At 40.2% G+C, this 21,398-nt stretch overlaps 1 protein-coding gene across 4 annotated transcripts in view; it reads left to right on the top strand.

Annotated features, from left to right (window-relative positions):
* LOC126872425 (putative polypeptide N-acetylgalactosaminyltransferase 9) overlaps nucleotides 1-21,398 on the top strand; it is a 292,111-nt gene that overhangs the window by 48,898 nt on the left and 221,815 nt on the right. For 3 of the 4 annotated variants that reach the window (XM_050632373.1, XM_050632369.1, XM_050632371.1), the window contains exon 2: nucleotides 1,287-1,350. The exons of the other annotated variant lie outside the window; for it this stretch is intronic. The gene's annotated coding sequence lies outside the window, so the exon portion shown is untranslated. The remainder of the gene's footprint in view (nucleotides 1-1,286; nucleotides 1,351-21,398) is intronic. 4 annotated transcript variants of the gene reach the window in all.

The following is a 21,398-nucleotide window of genomic DNA, read 5'->3' as shown; positions in this document are numbered from 1 at the left end:
CGGTGGCCTACATACGGAGATGGTCCCTTTCGCGTCCGACTTCAATTTCCACAGAGGTAGCAGCCGACTTCGAGTGACGAGATCGAGTTGGCTGCCTGTCTTTTAGGGTCAGGCTTTCATTTCCTATAGAATTTGGACTTTGCTTCTGATCTCTTTCATTTTTCTTTCCTTTTTTTTTTTTTTAGGTTTTATCTTGAAACGGCGAGAGGGATGGCATTGAATCGACAGGGTAAACAGGCGGGGATTTTGTAAATTCAGATTTGCGCGATTCTAGGTTCGAGGGTGAATGATCTTGTACCGAGAGGATGGAGGTTTTATTTTTTATCTTTATCCCTTCGGCGTAATATTTTGGGTACCGATAAAAGGAGAGTTGGATGATTTTTTTTTTTTTAATTAAATTTCGACGGTTGTTAAATGGACTCGGCTCTTAATTTTGGTTTTATTTTTGTTCGATTACGAATAGAATTTTATTAAATTCATCGCCTAGCTGTCGCGACTAATTTTCGTTGTACACATAAATATTAAATTCTCGAGTGTCGCGTGGATATTGGTACACTACGTTATCGCGATACTAAAATTTCCGGCGCAATACCGGCGGATTAGTCCTCGTAAAACTTTAGTCGAGCGACGTTGCACGCAAGCAAAACTTCATTTTTCTAGGAGTTAAGCCTCGGGTACATGTTTGTTCGTACGGCTCGAGTGTGGGATACGTGTTCGCGCATCGTGCAAAAGTGAAAAGTTGTACGCGGAAACTTTGGCGGAATGTTTATTTTATTGGGAACTTCATGACGACTTTAAAACGTTTCAACAGTTATGAGGTGGAATCACGAAGTTCGGAAGCTGAAATTGAAATAAAGTATAATGCGGAGACGGTTTTGTAGCTGCGAGCCTAAGTTCTCTTTCGGTAATGGGTACTCAAGCGAATGGAACTGCTGGTTTGTTATTCACATAGAAAAATTATTAGTTCGGAGCGAGATGGCTGGGCATGTCTATTAAACGCGATACGATCTCGGCACGTCTGCGAAAGGATTCGTAAAATTGAATTGGCCAAATCGGATTGAAGCTTATCGCGATATAACGCGATTAAACTGCGGGAATACGCTCGTGGGGTTGGGACGAAGCCGTCCTATTCGAATTCGTCATTCGTTGATCGCAGACGGCGAGACGGTGATTGGACAAAATTGCCTGTAAATTTTGGCAATGATTACTTATCGAGGTTTATACAGAATAGATTTGTAGTAGCGAGTGAATCTTTTGATTTTGACTAACAAGTTTTTTCCTTTCAGGTATGCAGATTCACGCTGTTACCCGTGGAAGACGCAAAGACTGGCATTTAACTTCCTAATTTCAGTAAGTGAAACAAACTTCGATATAAAAGTAACTACGCTACTCGAACGTAAATTTCAAGTTTTATTTCCTCTCGAGCATCTTCTTAATTAAAACGCACTTAACTAAATATTCTGCCAAGTACTTAAGGAGATTTAAAAAAATCCCGGAAGAGACGTTTCGATAGCAACGGGCAAAGCCAGCGAACTTTAGGAAAGAGGTCAAACCGAAGGGACGATAGAGGAACGTTGCAAACGATGGCGAATTAAGTACGTCGGATTAAGCGACGCCGCAATCGTGCGTGTTAACGACATCTTACTATGTATCGGAGGCAGCTTGATCGGACCGAGTGAAAAATGGCGCCATTTACGAACACGATCCGGCTCAGCCCGCTAGGGATAAGTCTCGAACCGATACGTAAACTCGCTGAAACTCCGTTCCGAGGGTCATTCGTTCGGCTGCCGGACCACAAATTGAGCGGTTTGTTTCGTCCGGGCGAACAGCCGCTCCGTGAAAAACCGGAAGAGCTCGTGAGTCTCGGGAACGAGTTCCTGATGCTCGCGATTTGTCAAGCCGGAGGAGAAATTTCCTTAGACAGTCCGTAAGCCCTCCACGAGAATTTCCTGATTACAGTTGCAACTTTTGAGCCAGGAAGTGGCGCCAGATCCTATCACGAAGTTTCTTGTATCGGATAGATGTCGTGGAAAACAAGTTGCGCGAGTCTTAATTCGGTTTTGCTCGATTTACAAATTTATCGCTCCACCTTTTCACAGATTATGATCGATAGGCTCCATGTAAGTTGGCGGATCGAGGATCTTTTTTCTGGATTGACAGAGTTATTATATCGGTTAAAGCGTTTGATCGCTCAATACGACAAAGTTTCGTATTTGAGACGAGAACTGGAGAGGAAACGTCGCTTCTTGGGTCGTCGCTCGGTTCTATTCGATTCGTAATATGCTTATAACGCCGGTACTCGAACGGATTGCTGTAAGGTGAAAGATCGCATGTTATCCTTCCAAGGTATGATTCCAATCCCGAATATGACGTTAAAATTTATTTCCCTTCGTTCATAATTATATGCTGGTAAAGAATAGTTTACAATAAACGAAAATGTAAACATTTTTTTAATGAGTCCAGCGGGAAGATATACCCAAGATACGAAATAATCCTTCCGATTGGTGAGACCGTTACGGAGAAATCGGCGAACATACATAAAAAAATATATATATTCATTAAATTTGGACGCTTTTCTTCTTTTTCGAAGGCGGTATAAAAGTTATTCGATTCTTTTCCTTTCTTTCTCTTTTTACCCAAAGTAAAATGCCCGATATAAGGATACATCGGTTCAATCGGTCGTACTCGATGTCTTAGTTCCTGTCAGTCGCTTTTCACGACCGATTAGAGTCCGATCCTAAAAGGCATCGATCGCTACGGTTCGAAACAGGCGTCCGCCGTGTTAATGTCTTTGGTCGACGTCTGAAAAGACGAGGACCAATTGCAGCACCGATCACAGGAGGATCGTCGCTGTGGAACGAGTGGGTAGATGCGAGGATTAAGTCGAGAGGGCAGCTCGTAAATCAGAAGCTCAGCCAGCTATGTCTGCGGCGCCGGAGATAATAACCATTTTGCGCTTCCATAGGCTCCGTTCCGCCCCCATCGTTATAAGCGATCTTACGACAAGGGAGAGAGGACCCATTCAATTAACTTCGTAAAACGTAAATCGAGACGCTGCTTCTACCTGACCTCGCTCCTTTATCCTCGATCGTTTTCCTATCATTGCTCTTTCTCCCTGGAGCCTTACCTTAAACTTTCTCGTTCCAGTTTTTTTTCGTTCAACTCGGGGACACGCTTATTGTCCCATTTGCATATTCAAGAGAGCGGCACAGTTGTCGCGTATATTTCGAAAGTGACATAGTACGCGTACATTTCTTCGGGTTATTCTTTTTTTACAGAAGAATGGTCCGTTCGATATTGTATAACGGAAACGCTGGAAATTGTGTCGTTCCGTTTACACAGGGTGGTTCAAGGCGTCAGGTTGCTATGGAGTAATTGAGAAGTGGCGAGAGATAAGTGGTTTTTTCCTTGAGGGTCTTTTCGAGGCCGCGTTTTCGTCGGGTAAACGATACACGTTGTAAGTTGGGTTTAGCCGGAATAAGAATAAAGGAACGATTCCACGGAGTATAGTAAATTTCGAATAATCCGGCAGACGGGGGAAGAAAGCGGAAGTTATTTAAAGAAACACGAACCAGCCGAAAATATTTCGAAAAGAAAATCGCACGAATATCGAAAAAAAGGACAAACTTTTTAAATTTTAAATACGCTTTTATTTTTACGTAGAACGATAAAAGAAAATTTCCTCCGTCAGGAACAATGTTCTTAAGGCAATTGGATTTGTAGCAGACGTCATCGGACATGAATATTTCGTGTCAACGGACATGGAAACAAGTTGGATATATTATGGCTGAAATTGTTAGAAATCAGAGTTTAGAAATTATCCGACGAACGCTGGGCTGCATTCCTGTCTTCCAGGCCTTTCGTACGAACTGCTAGGTTCTGGTGACTGCAGTCTCAATAGCGATATACGTGTCGTAAATTCGTGACACGATGCATGAGTAATTCGCGGACACTGGATTCGTTCTCCCTTGGGCCTAATTCCTTCGTTGATCTGTACCACCACCTACGTTGCACCTACAAGATAGCCGTATGATATATTCAGAGCCCTAAGAGACTACATCGCGGGACATCTAGTGTATCGTTAATCATTTCGTTGCCTGTTTTTCGCTCTAGTCCATAAATCGACAAAGAAAGCTCGCCACGAAAGAATTTTACTTAATCTTCAAATAATCTTTTATTTCACACGATATCGATCGACCGCGCCTAAACTAGGTCATTCGTGTCTAAATCTAATTTTTGTATAGTTGTAGGCTTTAAAAAAGTCATGAAAAATTCTCAGATACGAGTCGTCTTTTTTTATTGAATAGAGTAAGCAAAATTTGCATTCTTTTCTTGGCAAGATCTACATAAGTATTTTTGGTAAATTTAATTTTACCATTTTAATTAAATCATCTATGTATTTTATATTTATAGATGCGTATTATAGATGGATTCGCGTTTTCTCAACGTAGATATCGAACAAGAAGGGTGGTTTTTAGAACGATATCGATTCTAATAGAGGCGAGGTGGAGATTTATCGATCGCGATGTAGCGGCTGCTCCATCCCATATCGCATCTTCGACGAGGTATTCGCAGGTAGAACCAAAAAGGAATCCCATAGCCGGGCAACGGATCATGGTTTGAATAGCAAACGGGGACCGGGTTCCGCGAACTCTGGCTAAGGTCACGTGTTTGGCACGAGTTTGTCGAACTCTCGCGTTTCAGCGTGCTGGACACGATGAATTTCATTCGTCGATTATGCCGCTGTTGCCACCCATTTGCTTCACTCACTTTTTTTTTTTATATTTCTTCACCCTCTTTTCGCTCGTGCGTCGTACACCTGCTAGCTAATAGTATCGTGACTAAGAACGATAATGAAAGCGTAATTACACAAGCGTAATAGCCTTTTAATGTTTCAATTACGACTGTTCGGGACGAAAGAATGTTCTAAGCAACGGTTTGAGAGAACGTTTAGAGCCAAGCTGTCGTTTAACTTGTAATAAATGCACGTTTCCTTTGGCTTTCGTGGCTGAAACTACAGGGGTCTTCGTTTTCTTTTTATGGGGATTCTTAATACACGCGTCGTGTCGCCATGAGAATTTACGTCGAACGTGGAATTCGAGGGCGAGGTCCGTTCTCGGTGAATATTCTTTCCGGGGGTACGCGAGAAATCGCGTATACCTACGTAATGTCATCACGTACGGCGAAAATAGCGTGAAAGACCGACTGTTCGTGTTTCATGGCTTGTGAAACACGTGACCGTATTTTCGCGTATATTCGTACGGTGGTCCGCGTGCTCTGGCATGTTCGAAAGTAGATTAAATTGTTTAGGGAAATTTGGCGATAAGCGCGGAAACCGTGAAATTAGAGAATGTTTCTACGAAAGTTTCGAATAATATTTAGTTTTATGGAAGCTGGTTGGTAACGATAATTGGATACTGATATGTATTTTCAATAAATTCGTTGTGATATCGCATTTTCTTCTGTGTTCTAGACACCATGTTGCTTTAAATATCTCAATCTTATACGATTACTCCATTTATTGAAAGTAACAAACGTAAATGTACGAATATTTTCATGACGTACCATTGCATATCAAATTTCTCTGCATCGTAAGCTCTAGAATACAATGGCAAATATAAAAATAGCGAGATACACAGCTAATTTCAGCGACACGTTAGAGCTGGTTCCTCGTGAGTACACGATGTACCCGGGCTGATACGATGGTGATTCCTCCGGTTTGGGGTGGCAGACACGAGATCACCAGAGGATCCACAGCGGCATATCAAGCAGCCCCAGACACGGTCGAAGATTAATGCTCGCCCGCCCCGATGGTCGTTACGGATCTAAGACGATTACATCGTGCTTAAGTTCAGGTCGACTGTACCATCTTAATCGTTGGGTCACGTCGGATCGTACGCTATTCTAATTAGTTAATCCACCTTTGGCCGCGCGCTGGCGGCAGAAGCACGCGTAACCCTGTAACAGATGTTAACACGAAACATGTACCAATTAAAGGCGGGTTAGATTTCTGGCCTCGTTTTCGCTTGACGAATCCCGCGTCCACGCGCAGATGTACGCGTTTTGATATCAGCTATTCTCTTGTTTCCTGTGGTAGGTTACGTGCATCGCCACTAATTAGGGGATGCGATCGGTTCACCTTATTACGGGGCGCATTATCGTGTAAGGGACGCTGCGATCTGTAATACTATTAGCATTAATTGGAATGGAGTAATTAACCTTTGGTGGGACGGGATGGCGTTCGGATAAGCAGATAGCGCGGCTAATATGCGGTTTATGGATGTGCGCATGAATCGTCAATGGTGGAAACGTTATCCTTCTTTTGTCTCTTTCGTCTCTCTCGCTGTTGCATTTTAAATTTAGCAATCAACTTTGATTTCGTTAAATTTCGATTAGGCGTAGAAAGTTTTAAAAGCGTTTGAGAAGTTTTCTATCGTATCTTGATTATCGACATTGCGTTATTAAGTCCGAAGTTCACTGATTTTCCAACCGTGAAGCACGCAGCTGCCTCATCTTCGTCTGGTGTCTTCTCTCACGTGATACAAGCGGAAGCCAGAGTTTCGTGTCCGATGACAGGTATGCGCGCCGTGACTATCAAGCAGGTTACATATTACTTCGTCGAGCGAAGGCATGGCTGAAATACGTGCTCAACTGAACTTGTTCGCGATACACATCCCTGGCTAATCGAAAGTATCCGATCTCGTGATAGAACTGCTTCGGACACGGCCATAAAAAGACGACAAAACCTTGCGATGTTACGTTCTCAAGAAGTTTACCATTTGGCGTAACACATATTCACTTTCCATCAGAATCGTAGATGGTTTAAGATAAAAATGCCTGAGCTATGTCGATTTTTACTTAATTATACGTCGATGGTAGATTATGCTACTATGAATCTCGTTGGAAAATTTTACAGTCAGTGAACACTCGCGTGGGTGATTCATACTCGAGTTACAACCTCCCGGAGTTTTACTCCCCAACTTTGCCGGAGATTATTAAAAATTTGTATCTAACTTGTACTTTTAACTTTATTCTTGAAACGCCCTTGTCATTCTTCTTCTACGTACATACTACATTTTCCTCGTATTTTTAAATTAACCAGATATCAAATTATCCAAGAATAGTTGCATTTCAAAAGAGTTTCGCATCTCGCTGTTCTCAACGAAAAGAAGTAAATTCTTCTCCCGTTGGCTTGAAATGGAAACACGAGGCGAATTGTCCACACTTATTCATCATCATCCTCCTTCATTCTCAAAACGTATTCTTTCGACGTCGTCGCAAACTTTATTCTCTCGTTTCGTTTTATATTTCGTCCGGCCTCTGCCTTTTGTTCTAATTTCAATTTATTACTTGACTGCGTCGCTGTTATCTTTTTTCTCGTTCAATTTTTTTTATTTATCACGGTTATTTATCGAGTTTCGCCGCAGCAGAAGCCGTAACAGATGTAGGTACAAATTCAACTCGGGCAAGACTCATTTACTCTTCGTTACGAAGTGGTGGAGACGCAATGCGCTTCAACTTTGCCAAGCTAATTTACTGTCTCGCCGCGTCTTGCTTCTGTTCCGGTTATGTTGCTTAATACCATTGTTAATTTCGCCCGTTGACGTCCCCGTGGCCTGTTTTTGCCGCTGAACGTCGCGTCGTTCCAGTCGTTTTGCGCTACGTAAACTCCTCTTTAATGGTATTTTTTGCGATACCTGTCGACGATGAACGTCGTTGTCCGGGAATTTTGAAAGCTCAAGCAGCTCGCTGCATTTTGTTCGCCTCTCTCGAATAGAAAAACGCTGAATTGTGCTTCCGTTGAACCACGGAATTATGGCTCGATGAATGCGAGTAGGAAGATTTGCAGGAAGAATTTGTTGGCCTTTTTGCGTCCAATGATCGCCCGAGAGGTTCATTTATCGTTTCGAAACAAATAATTAGTACTCGAGCACTTACGATTCAATGTCGCAATCGAATATATAGAGTCCGTTGACTTTGGTCTATGTAGGTTTATTTATTATTCGAGCAAAGAACTCGGAAGATTAGACGCAGGTGCTTTGGTTCGTTTTAGTTGGAACTGTATCAGAAATTATTTTTAGACAACCTCTATACAGGTGATTTTAGATCGACCGCCTGAAAGGTTTGTCGTCAAAGACTAAAAATATGAAAGATAAATCAAGAACAATTTTATTTACGCGCGAACTATATGAAAAGTAGTCATCAACGATATTATATTAGCTCGAAGAAATTCTTAAAATTTATGAGTTTAGTTAGAATTTCTATAAGACTTTCGATGGTACAGGAAATGCCGTAAACATAAATTATGTAACGCTTTATGCAGCACAGTGATCATCTTCCCAGTAGTTTCTCATCGAAAACGTTCATTTCCGTCTTTCTTCCAACTACGTTATAAAATATTGATCGTCATTTCCAATCGCTTTTAAACACAGACAAAACGCCTAAACGTGTAGAGAAACCGAAGGATGATGGAATAAAATCGTGTTTCAGCTTTTTAAGAGACTATGAACGAGCTTCGTCCTCGTCCAACCGGTCTTTGCTTCTTCCGTTATTTTCTTCTGCACCATGGCGCTGTTTTATCCTTCCTCTTTTATTTTTTCATCGTCATAGGCTACGCTGTGCGTGCACATCGTACACATACCCGGTTCAACTGTGCGAACGTCTCGCAAAAGTTTGAAATTTCTCCTTAGGATCGTTGTTCCAGTAGCTTATTTTTCGCGATCGCGACGAACTCCTAATTAATTTTCTGTCGTCGTTTCTTTCTCCAACGATAAATCAGCTAACGAAGTTTCAATTTGACGGTCAACGCGATTTCACGTCAACAGGGAATTGGCCACTGTCGACTTCCGACCAGTTTTTCTATGAAATCGCTTCCTTGGTTTGTGATATTATCAGTTGCTATTATATTCAGATTAGTCGACGTCGATTGTAAAGTGTCTCGTAAACTGTAACGATATCCGAAAGTATAGAAATTATTGGCGTTTGCAATTTATCAAAGTGTACCGAATATTAATGGAAACTTATATTTAAATTATATTTCTGGGCAGAGATGATTAAAAGTTTGAAATGGTTTTTCCGAAAATATCGCGTAAAACGAAATTAACGACGTTTGCAGAAATTCCAAGCGTGTAATGTTAAATTTTGCAAGTTACGAGGTCGAACAACAAAACGCGAGAACCACCGGTTTCCCGTTACCTTTCATCGTTCTATTTCGTGCGAGAGGTGCGAATTTTGGGAAAGTAAACTATAGTTGGTGGATTTTCAGCGGGCCGCAACAAAGGACGTCGAGTTACGCGTTCAAGAGGTAATGAATCGATAATGCCGGAACGAATAATGGCGCGGGAGCGGTTCTCGTTAGGTAGATAGAGCCGTTATACGGCCAATCAAATTGATAAGGTTGCAATTGAAGCGTCGATTAGGCTATCTTCATCCGGCCGTTCATTTTTCTCTTTAATCGAGATCGAGATGCATCGTTTTATTCGTAGATAACTATTTACGACGTTCATTACGAAAATTACTTAATCCTGCATTCGTTATTACGCGTAATCCAACTATAATATGGCTCAGATGTTTTATCGTTAAAAATTAAGGATTAATGAATTTTATGAAGTCTAGTCTATGAATTTATAGTGGGTAATACGTATGGTAAAAGAGTTGTTACAATTAACGCAAATGAGACTGTGTCTATACAAGAAAATTGCTCAGTTCGACTAACCAATTGCTTTTACAATTTTCAGGAGAGAACGTACGAGGTTTCTTGCGTGTTTCATCGAATTTAATCACGGTGAATGAAATTTACAACACGGTGACTAGCAAAAGCGAACAGTCATTGTTATCGATGGCTTTGTAATGTCGACGCATTAATAGCATGGATGCACGATGCTTGAGTGCTAGCGACCGGAAGGGCAATCAAATTGCTAGAGCGTAGAGAGTGAAGTAGAGGGTTAAATGAAATTAATCCTGCATCAGGGCAACTATATGTATGCGCTGGTTGCACAGTCAAAGGCAATGTTGAATAACGATGCTTGTCAAATTTATCACTGGATGATTCTTTGAATCAAGAGGAAGCTCTCTATTTTTTACTTTGAAAGCGATTATACGATGATATTAAAAAAAGTCGAAGGATATTTCTATTTTTCTTCGAATCATCTTGCTCCTTTGAAAGAGATGTTATTTCGATACTGACATGTCGGAGATGAGATATGTTTTTGAAATTTTTCACAGATTATTTGAAAAGAATTTACTGTCTTCCAGCAGCGTCGGATATGTCTAAGCGTATTCACACGTATATCGATCAACTCTTTCTTGAGTAACAGATTGTGGGAAATAAATGGTAACAAAATTGTCAGGCAAGTTACATTCGTTGTTGCTCGTCGAAAGGCTTTCAACGATGCATTAGTTCGAACGTTGTAATTCAAAATTTGATCGTTCGCGATAATATTTTATAATTGACGTATTAACGTGGCGCAGCATGTTGAAGGATCTCCATTGAATCACGAGAGTGTGATTAAAATTCAGTTATCAAATGAAATTGTAATCCTTTCACATGGATGAAATAACATAATCGTATATCAAAGTTTGGTTTTCACGAATGGGACGTAATAATAATTCTGCATTTAAGCGACTCTATCCTACAGTTCTACATCACAATCATACGAGGCAAGGTACACGCGTGTAGAGTACATAGTTGTACATTAAAATACCTTACCTTCCTCGTCAAATTTCGCTCATTGTGTCAAGAAAAACATGTTCCTTTGTCTTACTACTTTCTCGTATTACTTAATAAATATCTGACTTAATCATCTTTCGTTATTTTTTACGTATAAACGACTTGGAAAGTTAAGACAGATAACTCGTGTAGAATCATTCCTTGCTCGGTTGTATTACGACCAATCCTGCGTATTACCATTTATTACTGAATCATAATCGCTCTTGATCGATCATTCAACCATCCATTCATAATGCGTTAATACCATCATCATTCTTATTTTATCGAACAAGTAATAACTGTGTCGCGATACAACCGATATATATTCCATGAAAATATCATAATCCGATAAACGGTAATAAGACACGCGACGAAGAGATACGTCCAATGAAATTACGCAGGGGATTGTGTTTTCCATGATGAAGTGGTTCGTGCTATTACGTCGATTGTTCGTCCTGTTACGGTTAACAGTCATGTTGACCATGTAACGCCACGACCACGTTAGCCCTGGTGCTCTCACCCCTTTTTACCAGGTCGAAATGGACAGCCATTTCAACGATGATTTCTATGATACCGCACCGACACATTATTTGCGTTACAATGCACCTTGTCGCGCGACACCGTGAAAGTCTGCAGCTGTAATGTTTAATGGCGCGTTCCGACAACAACGATATGTCATTTTAGTCCGTGGCAAATATTGGCACAGCCACGATCTCCCCTTGTGCACTCTCGGCCAGCTTAAAATAGAGTCGGAGACGACGTCTTCTGAAGTTTGTTTAGACACCTCGATTGCCTCAGCTTGGCCAGCAGGAGGCACGGCGGCTCTTTTCTGCTCTCTCTCTCTCTCTCTCTCTCTCCCTCTCTCTCTCCCTCTCTCTCTCTCGGAACTGTTCCACGAAAATTTTTCAAGCATCGTTGCTGTCTATAAAGTTCGACGCGCATGGATCACGGTATCGATGATAAAATTTGTCAAAGATGGGTGACAGATCGCTCTCGTTTCGAATTGTGTTGGCCAGGTAAAGCTTTTTCGCGATCCACACCTTGGCACGGGTATTTTTTACCTCTGGAATTTTTGATATTCGGTTTGTCAGAGTACATTTCGACTTTTTCGCTTTTCAATTTTTATTGTTGAATTTGCCACTTTCTCTTTATGTCTCGTTTTTTCTTCCGTCTATTTCAAAGTGATGTAACCTGCGCTGGTGATTGCGTTTTAGATTGATAGGTAGTATTTTACGCGGGACGCCAGATATTGCGGGTGAAACGATAGATTTTTAAAGTTTCATACCGAGCTACCTGGATCTCGAGCGACGAGAGAAAATAGCTAATTTTCTTATTCAACAGGAATAAACAGGAAGTCGTGGTTCCCGGCACAAATAGCCAACTCAACGCGAGCTTGTACGAACAAAGTACATTTGGAGCAAAGTCTTGCCGTTCCACGTATCGGAAGATCGTTTTAATTACAAGAACGTTCCCCGTGCAAAACGGCGAATGGTGTGTTTAAATAGGTAACAGAGCCGCTTCAAAAGCGAGGAAGTTTGTTTAGAGAAAGCATTAAAGCGTTCGGAAGGTCTCGGGACGTAAAATAAATGAATTCCATCGGCCCCTTTTCTTTCGTTCGCTCTAATTCCCGCTATTCCCTTCTTCGATGGTTCGCTCGTTTTCCAGGCCGAGCGAAAAGCTCGACGAAACGATGAAGTTTCCGTTCCAGGGATTCCTTTTCTTCTTTTTTTCTTTTTATTCTTCCTCGCCACCTCATGATTCGCGACAGCGCGAGTACGCCTGGAAATATGATGATTTTTACGGGGCAAATGGTAGGTGAAATATCCGGACATTGCGAGAAACTCGGCTCTCTTATGATTATTTCGACATCGTGCTGCATTCGCTTAAAGGGTTTTGACGGTGTGGGCGGTTTCGTCCTTTACGTTTCCCTCTTTCCACGTTATTTCAAGCTACGTTTGCTACTCTTTATCGTTGCAAATTTCCTTCTTCGAATTTATAAATTTTATGATAATTTCTTGATTGCTATCTTTGAAATTTTCTCAGTTTAAGCAAGGAAAGATTACGATAGCGATCATTCGCGCTATGTTACTTCCGTCCTTTTATCGAGGAAATTTGTACGAATAAAAAAACAGGAAGCATTTAATAATGTTTAAGGAAGCACGAAGATTACCAGCAAATGACTAGATTTTTCACTTTTCGAGTCACGCTTTGAAACTGATTGCAGTTGCTAAAGCAACAATTAGAAATCATAATAGATGCGTACATTCTTTAATACTGGTAGGAAGTGTTTTAAATAGGGAAGATAAAATTTCGAATAAAAGAAAAAGGTGGATTTTAACTTGCTTAATTGATTCACCTTTCTCTAAATAAAATCTGTACATCGTATTTTTACACAACGTGCAAGTACACTTTTAATTCGTCAATTTTTCTGAATATTTCACGAGTAGGATACTTCTATCTACTAATCGTAGCCATGTAGATAATACAGGCAATTCGTTGGTCGCAATAACGATAAACTTTTTAAAAAACGACCACGAGTGAGAACGATCGTTGCCTGGAGAAAAAGAGATTCCGCTGGTTATTAATGTCTGAGTAGGAACTTCCTATTCCGCCAGTCGTTATCGTCATTCGGAGGTCGATTTCCAGCCTTTCTTTTTCCAGCGTTTCGTGCGTCATTATGCTGGCTGCATCGAATGACGCCAGACTTTCGGATAATACCATCTATCCTTGAACAAATTTTCCGCAGATATTTATCGAATTCGGTCGAATTTCTACGAATCATCCAACGAACAAATTTTAAATAATTTGTCAATAAATTTACAAGCCGCGAAAAAAATAATTCGTCCAAAAAATCGGTAAAAAATGATTTCTCTAATGTCGAAGCTACGAAGCAAATCACACGAGTCTTAATCAAGGATATATAAAATCCGAGGCATTTTAAACACGTTTAAATGGCATCGTTTAATTTACATAAAGCGTATTTGCACGAGTGAAACCGAAAGAGACGTGTACGGAGAAACTTCGCGTTATTTACACGTTTCGAACGCGAGTACGAGAGCCGTGGTCAACATGACGACAGTTCTCCGCTTCTGAGATCGCTTTAATGACCGCGTTCCTGCAGAGTTCACGTCGCTCGATTCGCATTGTCTTCGTCCACGCTGATTATTCGCGCGTAACAACACTGTCTTCGACGCGATGGTCGAGTCTATTCCTCCCTTTATTTTTGTTGAAGTCGGAGGTACGCGAAACTCGCGGTGAAAACACGGAAACGTGGTACATCCGCGAAAACATTGGCAAGGGGGGGGGGTGTATCGCGTATAACGCGGCAACTAAACTAACAAGCTAATCTACTCATCTTGCTGAAAGACTCGACGTGCCTTTCAGCTTAATTGTTGCCGGGACCAGGGAAACCTGGCGTGCTAATACTATTAGCTACTTACAGTCCTAGCAATTACGAGGCAGCCGCTTTCGGACGATAAGGATACGGTATAGTTGAACGGACAGGGGTCCATTGTGCATGCTTGTTAGGAAAAATTTGGCAGTTTTTTCTTGATGGGAATTTTTCGTTATTTCTGGGACGAGGGAAATTTCGTCCGAAATTGGTTAATTTTAATAGGCTCGGAGCATCTCTTCCGGACACGAAAGCCAATTTTAATATTGGTAACGTTTTAACATTGGTGCAGAAATTAATTAAAATTGATTTTTATCTCTTTTTATATTTTTAACAATTAATCAAGACTTTAATAAAAATTTACATTGAATTTTGTGTTAATTGCATATGTTTCTCGCCGTACAGCAGTTTGGAATAGGAATATTACAATAATTGTAGCGTCGATGAGGAAGCTATAGTATTAGGTCATTCTGCGGTGAATCGATCATCTCTTGACGTCAATGCCGGGAATTTTTTTTTTAGAATGAAATATGTAATGCACGTGAAATTAGGGGCTCGCTACGTTACGAGTTTGTTGGCTTCGAATTGATTTAGAAAGTACGGGACTTTGAATTTTGCTGTTTCTGTTCACTTCCTTGGAAACAGGCCGTAAGCTTATGAATTTTTATCTTCGGAACTACTTCTGTCGTAGTATAAAGCTCGCTATTGATAATAGCCTTCGTTAAAGCGTATACGTTTTCCCTGACATACTCCAGGCACATGATCGTAAGCGTATAAGCAGCGTATGACAGGAAAAATAAAAAATAGATTGGATTTTTTCTAATGATATCCGATAACGATAAGGAACAAATTGTTACGACGGATAAAAGCAAAAGGAAACTTCATTCATTAATTAAAATGAACAGAACCGTTCTGCTTATCCAGGGGATACATATTCATAATCGATGATATCAGTGCGTGTTACGAATGCAAATTAAAAAAGTGCGTGTTTATACGGTAACAAATTTAAGGCAACACGTCGAGGAAAGTGTAAGAAATAGGATAAAAAAGTTGTAAGACCAGCTGGCGATATACAGTCGACTCGAATATTAATTAACAACTTTCAAAGGAATATTTATTATGCAACTTAAATTTTGTAATATGCATTTTCCGTCGTATATTATGGAAAAGAGTTTCTTTAAAAACATTTAGAAGCAATTTCTAGAGGCATAGTGGAACGACAGGCTACGTATAAATTGAAAAATTAATTAAAGTTTACGATGGGAAGTGTTTTATAAGTTTAAAGTTATAATTGAAAGAAATTTTTGAAAAAATAAATTATTTTCTGATAATGGAGAATGTCAAGCATATAAACTAGTAATTAAGTGCAGCTTACTGCTTGTTAATATTTTTAAGCCAAAAGTATTTACAGGAAAGCTGTAAGTTTCCAAGCTGTAAGGAATATTAATAAGTTGTTTTCAACGTGAACACTATTACGGAATTAATCTTTGTGCTCTTTCGCAGAAAGTAACAATAAGTCAGATAACCTCATATTTTCAAATGGCGATATAGATGTAATCTTCGTTTCCCTTGATGTAGTTTAAAAAGCACATTATAGGTGATATCACAACACAAACTACATAGTACTCGTGCGTTCAAACTCGTGCTTTTAAACTCGTGCTCTCCCTCCGCTATATTATTATCTTCTTTGAAAAGATCTACAAACTTGTTGTTGCTTCGTACATCGTAAACTCTCGTTACAATCGACATGCAACGCTTGAAAATTAATTTTCCAACAATGTTCATTGTCCGTCATGATAGAAACGGAAACAGTTACTTAGCTGTTTCCTTAAATTATATAATTTTGGCTCGACAATTTTGCGATCATTCGTGACGTTCTTGCCAAAATTGTTTGTAGTTTATTCGCAAATTTGTATCAGAATTATTATACTCGAGATTTCTTCGAGCAACGATATATCTCCCCATCGGTTACTACATTCACAGTGAGAATGGAAATAGTCACTACCTATCCTACTACCCTAAGACCTCTTCTCAATCACCTAACGCATAATTACGGTTATAACACTATGTACCGACGTTTCATGCCACAATCGCTAGAATCAGAATCCTCTAACCATCTCACTGTTCTATTTACGTCTTCGAATCCAGGGATCTTACCTGGGTCGTTTAATGCATCGTTGACGACTTCGTCGTTGACTATAATGGGGTCACGTTTCGCCGAAGACGATTCACCAGTTTACTTCCGCAGCTACAGTCCGTGGACTGGAACGTGTCCAGTTTTAAGTTACTCTTCGGAGGTGGTTTAATCGTTGCAAGTTTCATTTGGAGACCGGAACCGGATACCGTACGGTCGAAATATTCTCGTTGGAACTCTCGTCGTGTCGCCTGGTAGACGGCTGCTTAATCCGCGAAGGGCGTCTGATCGCCGCGCGTAATATTAGCGGTATTCTTGAAGCAGAAACAAACGTCCGGCATACGAATTAATTATCTCGAATCCTTCTTAATTAGTTTACCTCCCTGGGGGGAACTTCAAACTTCGCCAACTATACGGCTTATACTTGAAGTTTGCGTTTGCCTCGCGGTTGCCCTTACTGTTGGAACAATTGATGCAAATGTACGGTATTCGTGCTACGCTCGGCGGATCGTTCAGCTTTACTCGATTATCGTAGGATTCGGCGACCCATAACGAATCAAAGGTATCACCGCATTTGTTAAAAGCAGCATTCCTTACCAAGAGTAGTTTTCGTGGATTATTTTGTGGATTATTTTTCAGGACAGCGCTTTCAGTTTACTTGGTCGAGCGGTTGTTTCGTTGTTCCAGTTATTTGTAGTATTCCTCTGCGCGGGGGATAAAACGCTTGGATTGTAATTTGCATTTTCGTACAGTCGGTTATTCCATTGTAATTATATACCATATAATCGTCGTTGAATCGCGGACATTTACACAAATTTATATCTTTACGAATGTGATTAATAAAATAAAACTTAGGCAGAGAATCGTTTTGTCTATTAAATATTACATCGTGCCGTATTTTGGATATTTTATATATCTCTGCATATTATGCGTACTTTCGTCTCGTGAAATTATTCGTCATTTAGATTTATTACCTGTCATCCACGATATTTCCATAAAATTTGACTTAAATGACCAATGAGGATTTTTAATCAAATCACCACCAGCAAACAAAGATTTCAAGTAAATTCAACGGTATGGGATCCTTTGTTACCCTTTTGATGGGTTAATCGCTCGATACAGTTCAAGTTGAACAGGCATCGACACCGATCGTTATTAATTTATGCGAGCAGGGTGAGTTTCTAATCTGTCTCCGAGCCGGTGGCGTGTTTACTGCCTAGATTTAATCTGCATTGGGTTTAATTAAAATCAAGCAGCTCGACGGTAGTGCGGCCTCGTTGACAATTGCATGCAGATTGGATTAAGCTTTGGAATTAGAAGGGGAGTTGGATTCACGCTCAGCGCGAATCTGCTGCCCGTTTGTCCACATTAATATTCGAATTTCTAGTAACAGAGCGATCCCCGCGATGAGTGGGAGGAAGAGAGCGAAACGCACAATGCTTGATACACCGATAACGAGGGAATTATCCGTGACGAGATCAAATGTTGTTAACGTTACAGCATAGCCTGTTAACTGTAAAATCGTTGATCCTACCGCGTTTAGAATGGAACAACAGCATCGGAGTTTCCTTATCCGATAATATTTCGTTTTTCGACTTTCGGAAACAATATCTAAAATCGTCACGATATCACAGCTTTTATAAACAATTGTAACTTCCTATTAAGATTTGGAAATTACATATTTTTATCGATATAATCTGTAACACTGGTTGTAAGAAACTTGAAAGGTACTACGTATGTCTTAGAAATAATTAAAGTATTCCGAATATTAGATTAAATATTAGTCTTGTAACATATCCTATTTTACATAAATCTATTAGAAATCTTTTCGCTTCTATTAAAATTTCAAACCTGTCTTTTCTAAGAGCGTTAAGTAAACGACGAATAGGGAACGTAAAAATTCATTAGAATTTGTTCTTCCACTTTCCTTTTGCGATTTCCTTCTGCTCGACTGGTTGGCTGCTGATATCCGGCGAATAGCAGATGGCCCGGCATTACCACTTTGTTGGCGAACATCGATTCTTCTTCGTGCTTACAAGAGCCGACCAGCTTTCTCCTCTCCTCCTTCCTATCGTACCACAACTTTTCGCATCCCCCGCATATTTCCCGCGTTTCTTTGCTGAGCACACGGAAAAGCAGCGTCGTCTTCTTGTCGGATAATCCATCCTGATTTTCTATATTGCTTCAGACCCGCAAACTTTGCCCTTTCATTCCTGTCATCCGCAGTGCTGGATCCCTTCGCATATCAGAAACTAGAAAAATTATATTCGAATAATTTCGTCTATTGGCGTTCATCCGTGTTATTTTATTCGTTGTTTAAGATATTTCTTGGTCGTTTCTTATTTATTTTACATTCCAGTCATATTCTAAGCTATCTGCCATTTATTTCTTTCATTTTCTATCATCTCGTACGTAACCTTTCTCGATGGACTGGCGAACCTTCTGGTCTGGCGAAACTTCCGAAACACTTTTCTTTCATTTTACTCTCTTGCATAATATTATCATTTTATTCGAAGCTAACACGACGTTATTCAACGAACTTTTTACGGTAGTAACGAGCAACAAAATAGTTTATTTATACCGCTTTACATTCATTTTCCAACGCAAAATCACTGGGCTCCTCATAATTTCGATAAACACTAACAAAGGATCTCACGGCCGCGTCGTCGGATTAACGTTACGATCTTCACCTTCTTCCGGCGAAACCCTCGTCACGAACGTATGAATATTTCTTCCCCGTACGTAGGGATGCATAAAGTTTTCCCCGATAATCCGACTTACCATCTGCCGCTTAACACAGTTCGTACAATTATCGGAGATGCGAGGATCGTTCGGGGCTGGGTTCGTGTTGAGGGAGCTGCTAGAAAATCGCCTTACTAAAACTAGAAGTTATGTACGTTCGTCGGACGGATTCTGGATGATTCCCTCGGAAATTTCGGCTCGTTTATTATTCTGGAGAACAGTTCCGCTGGATTCGATGGTTCAACAGTTATTATCCGTCTCCGTTTACCTGATTTTCACAGATTTTCCCGGCAACCGTATCCATTCTACCGACTCGACCAAAGCACACACCGATTCTACTAACTTTCTCTCGTTGACCTCCGCGCCGTGGTCGACGTTTGGCTTCCGCTTCGACCCAATTTCCGTATGCATCGGGATGGATAGAGTTCCACAATCGCAAGAACATCGCTTGCTCATGGTTAAGCTACTTGTTAATTCTGCTGCGGTCGAATTTTCATTTTCCAATCTTACTATTGTTCGAACGCGCAAAAGGACAATATGGTAAAAGGAAAGTACATTAGATCTGCGTGGATTAGTTGCACGGTTTTATTGCAGTTTATATAACGTTTCTGAACCGCAACATCCTGTATACCGTAGTTCGGCAAATTTATATTCGGCTCTTTAAATGTTTAATCCGCATTGGAACATCGTATAGATTATCTGCGATGCTTGAAACAATTAGTTTATTCATTAGAGGTCTAAAATAGAATAACGTGTTACGATATATTGAATAAATAGGTCGAAAGATCTATAGTTTAAAAATAATTGCATTCTTAATTTCTCGTATGTTCCTCGCTTGATATTGAATTTTTAAACTTTTGATAATTTTAGTGAGCTCTATACATAGACCATGCGCGTATGTTGGTTAGACAAATTTCATCAATTAGCGCTTTATCTTTAATTGAACCGTAGTTGTAAAATGTCCCCTATCAACGTTGTTAATATTTCGGTTGAATCAGAACGCATTCGGTCGAATTTTAACGCCGGTGAAATTTCCAGGGATATAGTAATCGTCGGGTAATGATGGCTAGGTATCTTCGTTTGAATGTATGAATATTAAACGCACTGTGGATTACAGATACTGAGGGCAGATTTGTCGAATCACGGTATAAGTAGCTCGGTTTTGTGCTTCGCGTATGAGTGGATACAAACAAAGTGCTATTCGTATTTTTGGTGGAATGTCGGAACGCGACGTGTTTTCTGATTGAAATATATCTTTGAGTAGATACGTGTAAGAAAATCGCGAATCTAGTCGAACCGGAATCATGTTCGATTATCTATATACGTACTTCATCAAATATACCGTAAATATATAATAGTTACGGCGTCAATCACAGAGAATTTGGTAGAAAGATCAAACGTCATTAGCCACGCAAACCAAGTACTATTGTTAAATGTTTTTGTATAACGAATGTGGTAACAAAGTGGAGATCTTTCGTTTCACAGAAGAATATTAAATATCCGCAGCTAGGAGCATAATTAAGATATAAAAATAAAAGGAGTGCTTTAATAGTGATTACAGAATCATATAGTGTTAAAGCATCTTAAAGCATGCTTGCGCGCTCATGCATTCCAGTAATTTATACATTCATCAAGATTCATCATCGAGGAATGTAATTAAAAATGCACGCGGTACGCTCAATTTACTCTTATACCGATTCATTATCATCTGTTCTAGTCTTTAGGAAAGTAGGATTGAAAAATCCTGGTCAAGTTTATTACCTTTCTGGAAGGAAACGTTCAGGTTAAGTTAACCTTCGGCTATTACATCGATGTTCAATTTTTTGAACAATATTATTGAACATTTTTCAGAACTTTAGATAATAACGTAAAGATCGTTATAGCTCAAAAGTATTTTCCCTCGTTATATTTCTACTGGTTAATTGAAACCGTCACTCGCTATCACATCACCGAGACGCATCAAAATTCACAAAATTCTAAGAAACATCAACCCAGAGATATTAATGAAAACAATTTCAACAAAACTCCCCATTTCACCGTTGAGTTCTACCCTCGGCATACATCGAATATCGTTATTATTAGAAGCTACCCTTGGAGCTAACTTAGCGAAACCCCTTTTCTGACACCGTGACAGCGGTGAAGTGACACACGATGAAAGTGGAAATCGAGCAGCCGCCCGATGGAAATCTGATGGACAGGTTTAATTACGATCGATGGTGTTGCACGCGTGTGTGTAGACGTGGCTAGCAAGTTTGTACACGAAACTGCCGCGGCGTCGAACGAATTAGCATAACGATCCTTCCGGCGTCATGCATTTTTCATATGTTCGTCCAGCGGTAACGAGTGCACGAGTCCCTTTTTTTTCCTCGGTCCTCTTCTTCCTCTGTGCTTCTTTTGTTCTCGTTCACTTTTTGCTGTTTGTA

This window comes from Bombus huntii, chromosome 13 (assembly GCF_024542735.1).
Source record: "Bombus huntii isolate Logan2020A chromosome 13, iyBomHunt1.1, whole genome shotgun sequence".
NCBI classification, from domain to species: domain Eukaryota; kingdom Metazoa; phylum Arthropoda; class Insecta; order Hymenoptera; family Apidae; genus Bombus; species Bombus huntii.
The sequence above is the reverse complement of the archived record's forward strand: the minus strand, read 5'-3'. Positions and strand labels throughout refer to the sequence as shown.